The sequence below is a fragment of the Ochotona princeps genome, chromosome 1 (assembly GCF_030435755.1).
Source record: "Ochotona princeps isolate mOchPri1 chromosome 1, mOchPri1.hap1, whole genome shotgun sequence".
NCBI classification, from domain to species: domain Eukaryota; kingdom Metazoa; phylum Chordata; class Mammalia; order Lagomorpha; family Ochotonidae; genus Ochotona; species Ochotona princeps.
The window spans coordinates 170,890,281-170,898,031 of record NC_080832.1 but is presented as its reverse complement, the minus strand read 5'-3'; the positions used below and the strand labels follow the sequence as shown (position 1 = coordinate 170,898,031).

At 39.4% G+C, this 7,751-nt stretch overlaps 1 pseudogene; it reads right to left on the bottom strand.

Annotated features, from left to right (window-relative positions):
• Positions 1-4,395: 4,395 nt before the first annotated feature.
• On the bottom strand, positions 4,396-7,057 carry LOC131481531 (vomeronasal type-1 receptor 105-like; annotated as a pseudogene).
• Positions 7,058-7,751: the final 694 nt, after the last annotated feature.

Genomic DNA, 7,751 nt, shown 5'->3' with positions numbered 1-7,751 from the left:
ATTTCAAATACAGAAAACAAGCTCCTGGTGAGGCATACTACCTTAGAAGTACAACAGTCTAGCTGATTGCACCATTGGCCACCTGGAGAACTCCCTCACTCCTTACAGGATAGAGTGCAAAGAGGTCAAACCTGTACAAACCTGTACAAGAACAACCAGAATCCTGCTTGGGGAGCACCTACTCCCAACAGTTCAAGGAAGAAGGGAAGAAGACCCCAACTCCATCTTGGAGGAAAACAGGCATGCGCAGAGTGGGCCCTGAGAAAGGTGAGGGACCAAATTTCCTGGCTCAAATCTTGTTCTGGAGAAGGGCTTGGGGAGCAAGTAGCATGGGTCACTTTGTGGACAGAAAAAGAACACTGTTTCCACCTGGTTTCAAGCCAGGGACCTCTTGCATGTGACACAAGCTTGATGGCTGTTACACTGAAGACAAATCAGCCAATAGGTATCTCTGTCCATTTGTAGCTGTGTGTTTAACTGACCAAACTGTGTGTGAAATGAAACATCCTGTACCTGAACATGTTGTGAAATGGCTGAAAAGTGTGCGTCACACTCTGATTACATTACACTTTGTGATTAACACTTCTGTGTACCTGCTAAGCCTTTCTCAAAAACACCAATCACTCTACTGCAAATAGCTCTCCAAACTTGTTCTCTTTGACCAAGAGCTCTCCAGATCTTCACCCCCACTCCATCTGTTCTCCTGGACTGTTAGCAAGCATTCTTCCCTCTGAGCCTGTGCCTGCTTCATCCCACTTCTTGCCCTCTTGTTCATTCATGCCTTTACAATGACAGGAATTCTTGAAAGACTTTGTCCTCTTCTCTCCTCTCCTCTTCTCTTCTCTTCTCTTCTCTTCTCTTCTCTTCTCTTCTCTTCTCTTCTCTTCTCTTCTCTTCTCTTCTCTTCTCAAGTTCATGTCTTGCCTGTCAGGAATAAATTTGCCATGCACGTGGAAGTTCAGGTGTCTCTTGAAGTCTCTTGAATGGATTTCATTTCCTTTGGATAGGTGCCCAGTCAATAGATTGCTTGGTCTTTGCAAGTTCTGATTTTTATTGGTGAGTATCCATAATGACTGTATTAATTTATTCCCACCAGAATTGTACAATGGGTTCATTCATTCACACATTCGTACTTTGCCAACACTTGTTCTCTTATTTATTTATTTATTTATTTAGGAAAGTCAGATTTACAGAGAGAAGGCGAGACAAAGAGTTAGATCTTACATCTGCTTCCTATTTCCCCAAGTGCCCACAAGTGCCAGAACTGAGCCAATTCGAAGCAGGAGCCAGGAGCTTCTGCTGGGTCTTGCACATGGGTGCAGGATCCCAAGGCCTTGGTCCTTCTTTGACTTTTCCCAGGTTGCAAGCTGTTTGCTGTATAGGAATTGGAGCAACTTGGAGAGGAACTTGTGCCCATATGGTATCCTGGTACATGCAAGGTGAGGAGTTTAGGCACTAGGCTACTGTGGTAGGCCATTATTTTACCATGGTCATTCTAACAGAGGTGATGCCCTTCATGCCTGCTAACAACACACTCTCACCCTCTCCAAGGAGTTCCACGGATCACAGGAAATGAAGTGATGGTGCTGAGATGCAATCAGTTCCCTGCCACTAAGTGAGAAAACTGGAGATCTGGATTGCTCTTGTAAAGGCAGCACAGTCTTAGCTAATATTGCTGATTGCGCTGTCTCTTTCCCCTGTTTTGTTCTCTTTTCCACTTTGATGGAGTGGATATAAAGATCACTATGAAAGTAGCATTTTTTTCTCATTTATTTTCTATAACTTGTTTAGGAACAAAATGATCATTTACTTATACATAATGGTAAAGTTATTAGCTTTTATTTCACTTGATCCAAAACTATTACTAAAAGGAAGGAAGGGAGATCTTAGTAATTCTAATATGCATTCTTTGAAACTGTCTCTCAAAAATCTGTTCTAGTCTATGATACTTGCATCCCCTTTTGTATTTTATTCCATCCCTTAAAGAAGCAGGACACTTATGCAGTGAAGTTTCGACATTTGAATTGTACCCATTGCCATGATGTCATTGAACGTGTTGTGCTCTCATTATTCTCTGGATACCCATAACATGACTGATAGGCTGGGTTAGATTCAGCCTGATAGTTTGCTTTGGTCAGGTCCACTCATGGGGTCAGATTTTCTGGTAGAGGTTCATGAAGAATAATCCCTTAGGGCTAATAGGACTATAATAGCAGAAGGTATTGCACAAAGTCTTACAAAACAAGAAAAAAAATCAAGAGCAAGATAGATTTTACAGCAAAACTATGTGCATCAGCAAATATTAAATCTTTAGTTCATAAATAATTTACACACTGTGACTCAACGTGAAGATCCATTCAGTTGTGGCCGTCACTGAAGTAATGTGAAGTGTGTTCTTAGCATCAATATTTCCAGTATCTGTTCTTGCCTCCCACTCAATTAGATGTGTCTCCGTTAGCTATTTAATGCTTGAATGCCTAAATTTGATTTCACTTTTCTCAATTCTAACCTTATAAAGGGAAGCATACAATTCTACCTATTTGGAGCCCTACATTCTAGACAGCAATAGCTGTTTTTGCCACTCAGTTTCCCAACATATTCATATTTATCTTGATATTTCCTGTTTATTGTCATTTGAAAATTTCCTCTTCATGATTCAGGTTAAGTATCCCACTATAATTTCATTTCCAGACATTCAATCAATCTCCTCTTCTTGAGTAAAATGCCAATGACTACTACAGCAAGTGCTTACTTTGTTTTGTCTTCCATGTCAGGTACAAGCTGAAAGCTGTGACAATAAGACCAATATTTTACTTTTTGCCTGGAACAAACCATAATTATATATAAGACAAAGCACAAACACATGACAGCAGTATAGCATAAAAGGCATTTAAAAACTCTGTGGACATAATACAATCAATAACAAATGAGTATGTATTCACTATTGCTTATAAGAGGGAAAACTTAAACATTTACATATGGAGGGATTTTCAAAACAGAGTAAAAATCTGTGTTGGTTCTATGATTTTGTACAATAAATACATGAGTAACAAATAAAACAATATTATGTATCTTTCAAAATAGTTTGGTGAGAAACATTAGGACAATCTCTTCTACCCAAATGAATGTTTTGGTTCATTTAAGAAAATTTTAACTAAACTTCTTATTTCAATTAGTGCAAGGCCATATTAATTTGTATCTCTGGTAATAAAGCAAAAAGTGATAGCAGGAAAGGGGATTGAAGGAGACTAACAGATGATGCCAAAAATAAATGATGAAGTGCTTTAAAAATATACTTACATAATTTGTAAAAATATGCATTTTGGCTTTAGAGAATAAGAAAATATAAGAATGAATAAATGAAAATCTAGTTCATATTCTATACTTGAATGTTTACTTTCTCACTACTTTTCCGTTATTAATTGAAAAAAATCTCTTGAGTATCACTCCCATTTATTTTCTAAAACCATCTTTATATAGATAGATACTTGGGATTACACTTGAAAAGAAAAAAAATCACTTTTGTTAGATATGAGTATTTTTAAATTCATGCTTTGTATTTTTGTCATTGTAATTCTTTAAAAAACATGATATCAGATGGAGTCATTCCTAAAAACAAAATTCCTGAGCCTTAGCCCCATATTGGGGTACAAAGTGTAGTCATAAACATGGTACAGAGCACATTTTGTATCCTAGGAACTGTGTTTCTTTCCCTGGGGAACTTTGTGGGACATTGCCTGTGACTTTCTATGACATAGAAGAGGATGCCTTCGTAATTGTAATGGATTTTGACACACCAATCTGCTCCTTTCAACCGGCAGTCTGCTGTGAGCCAGCCTCGCACCAGCAGAGTTATTTAAAAAAATTGCAGATGTAGACACGACGACCTCTGATGGAACAGACCTGCAGGTTCCTGGTGTGTTATGTGAAAGGCTATTCTCACATATTCAGCAATTTTTTTTTTTTAAGATTTGTTTATTTTTTTCTCTTGGAAAGGCAAATATACAGAGAGGAGGAGAGACAGAGAGGAAGGTCTTCCATCCGATGGTTCACTCCCCAAGTGACCGCAATGGCGGGTGCTGTGCCAATCCAAAGCCAGGAGCCCAGATCATCTTCCAGGTCTCCCATACGGGTGCAGGGTCCCAAGGCTTTGGGCCATCCTCGACTGCTTTCCCAGGCACAAGTAGGGAGCTGGATGGGAAGCAGGGCCACCTGGATTAGAATCGGCAACCATATGGGATCCCAGCGTGTGCAAGACCAGGACTTTAACCATTCCGCCATCGTGCCGGGCCCAATTTCAGCAATTCTTATCTGATTTCTTTTTCATACACACCACAGCAAAACTGGAAGAATAGTTAAATTTCCCTGCAGAAGGGATTAATGAACCAGATATTTTTACCAAATCTTGTCACATACTTGAATATTTTCCCAGATTCCTTCTCTGTGAAACAAAACAAATGGGCAGAGAATTGCAAAACCAACAGCTACAATTGTCAGCCAATCACTGTTATTGTGGTTCTGCTCTGAAAAGAAACACAAATATCAAGAAATAGTATATTCTGAGCTAGAACCATCCTGAAGAACAGGAAGTTAGCAGGGGGAATCACAGTCCCGGACCTCTGGACATACTACAGGGCAGTGGTTATCAAAACAGCCTGGTACTGGCACAAAGATAGAGAGGAAGATCAATGGAGCAGAATAGAAACACCAGAAGGAACCCACACAGATACAGCCAAATAATCTTTGATAAAAGGACAAACGATAATCCAGGCAAATGGGAAGGTCTCTTCAATAAATGCTGTTGGGACAACTGGTTGATAGCCTGCAGAAACAAAAAGATAGACCCATATCTCTCACCATATACTAAGATCAAATCTAAATGGATAACAGATCTAAGCCTGCACCCAGAAACCTTCAAACTTTTGGAAGAAAATGTTGGAAATACTCTGCAAGATCTAGGGGTAGGTCCCTACTTCCTAAAAAGGACACCAAAAGCGGTAGAAATCGAGACCAAAATAAACAAATGGGACCTCATCAAACTAAGAAGCTTCTGCACAGCAAAGGAAACAATCAACAAAGTAAAAAAGCAGCCCACAGTATGGGAGAAGATCTTCACGCACGACATAGGTGATAGAGGACTAATCTCCAGAGTATACAAAGAATTACAAAACAGCCAAAACACCAAAATAAACAAGCCACTCAAGAAATGGGCACGGGAAATGGGCAGACATTTCACAAAGGAACAATCCCAAATGGCAAATAAACATATGAAAAAATGCTCAAGCTCCCTGGCAATAAGGGAAATCCAAATTAAAACATCAATGAGATACCACCTAACGCCAGTAAGGGTGGCCCACATGAAAAACACCAACAACACTTGCTGGCGAGGTTGCGGGGAAAAGGGAACCCTACTCCACTGCTGGTGGGGCTGCAGGCTGGTACAGCCTCTATGGCAATCAGTATGGAGAACATTCAAACAGCTCAAATTCAACATACCGTATGACCCAGCTATAGCACTCCTAGGAATATATCCAGAACACTTGTTTTATGAGAAACCAACATGCACTCCTATGTTCATAGCAGCACAATCAGTAATTGCAAAAACATGGAAGCAGCCAAAATGCCTATCAGCAGAGGATTGGATAAGAAAGCTATGGTTCATCTACTCCATGGAATACTACTCAGCTATTAAACAAAACAAAATGCAGTTCTTTGTGGCCAAATGGGCCAAACTGGAAACCATAATGCTAAGGGAAATGAACCAATCCCAAAAGGTCAGATACCACATGTTTGCCTTAATTTAATATGATATGATGTTAAGCATATCATGTTATGTTATGGATATTATGTCATTTGTAGTATATTAACTAATATTGAACTGTGAATGGGGGGTCACGGAAGGTGGTTAAGAAATCACATTTATTTTTAACATGTTGACTGCTCAATACCATGTCAATTAATTCCATAATGATGTTAATTGTTGCAGATGGTATATTAGTGCTTTTATTTGACCGGGAAGATAATCTGCTGACTCTGGCCTCAGACCAGAGAGGGTCTTCCCAATAAGTAGTTGGACTTGTCTGGACTATGGGATGTTGGACTCTATGCTTGGCAAATACTTGCAGGGAGGGGATTTCAACTAAACTTGAACTATGGTTATGCAGCGGGGTGGAGGAACCCACCATGGGGGGAGAATCCCAGATTCTATGTAATTACAACACAATGTAATTAATGAATAAATTTAATTAAAAAAAAGAAATAGTATATTCTGTTCAGTGAAAGGAGAGGAAGCAAAACATGAGGAGGAGAACACTTTGCACAGCCCTGATCTCAGGGGTGGTTTTCCTGAGGAACCTGGGTTTCTGAATGTAGAACACAAGTAGTGCGGAGCCCTCAGGAGGAGCACCAGGTAGCCACTGGCTAAGGCCGTGAGACTCTGTAACAAGACATCACGCAGAACATCATGCAGGAAAGTCAAGGACATCCATCTTATGGCACAGCTTCCTGGTACAAAGTTGCAATAGTGATGCCTTTCACTAACTGGTGATCTGTTCATGCTGCTGGCACTTTCTGTGTTAGAGTAAGTTCATGCTGATCAAGGCACTGAGTATCAAAAAGATGAGAAACAAGAGGAGGGTGTGTGTGTGTGTGTGTGTGTGTGTGTGTGTGTGTGTGTGTGTTGGGCGTCTTGGCTTAGTCCTCCCCCAGTCCAAGGCCCTGAGACAAACGGTAATGGCATGAACTACCACTTGGATGTTGCTGGTGTGACGGAGAGGCCTTGAATCACCTGCTCCAGATAAGCAGGAATTTTGCAGCCTATATCAACCAGGAGGTTTCCCAAAACAAAAGTCTTCGGCATTGTTTTGTGAAAAAGGAAGTACAATGTTCACAGAAGTTAAGTGTATGAGTAGAAGATATATAGATTTCTTCTCATCCAGCACAAAGAGAATGTACACAGAATTGGCAAAAAACAGAAAATATTCCCCACAATGGTAAGTCCAGTTATGAACAGAAAGATTGTTTTCTTGATGATGTCGAAAATGATCTCTTTCTTCATAGGCAGAAAAATTTTGGATCCAGAAAACATTTGTGAAAATTGGGTCAGTAATGATGACTTGTATCTGCAACAGTTATGTTATATCATAGAACTTTTCTGGACAAAGAACCATCAACCTGTATGTAACAAGACACATTTTGTCTTAAGAACTGTGTTCCTTCTCCTGGAGGGTCTCTGTGGGCTCTCCTATGTGATCTTTAACTCCATCTTGTGGAAGAGGACACAAATGTCAAAACTTACCCATTTTTTCTGGACCCCCCCAAAGAGTAAAGCTAAGCTGCTTGTCTAATGCTTGTGTATATCCTATTTAAGCTACATCTTAACATGTACTTCCTTGAATTCTGAACATCTCACAAACTGAATGTCTCCTTGTGTTTTACTTAATCTGATTCAAGTCAAAAAACCTGAAGCTCATGCTTCAATTACTTATCTCCTCCAAAACCCAGTGTATCAAAACATTGCTTCAACTTCTTTAATCTCTCAAATTTAGCAGCATTGTATATTCAGTTACACTTCTTTGTTCACTATAACTGTAGAGCTCTCATTTTAATCAGTGTATATTCTTATTCCAGTATATTTGGTGCCATACTATAATATTTCAGTGTTCTTACAAAATTAAAAAAATGATTGTTTTTAATCCCTACAAATATTTCATGATTTTTTTGGCTTGTTTATTTATTTATTTTTGAGTTCT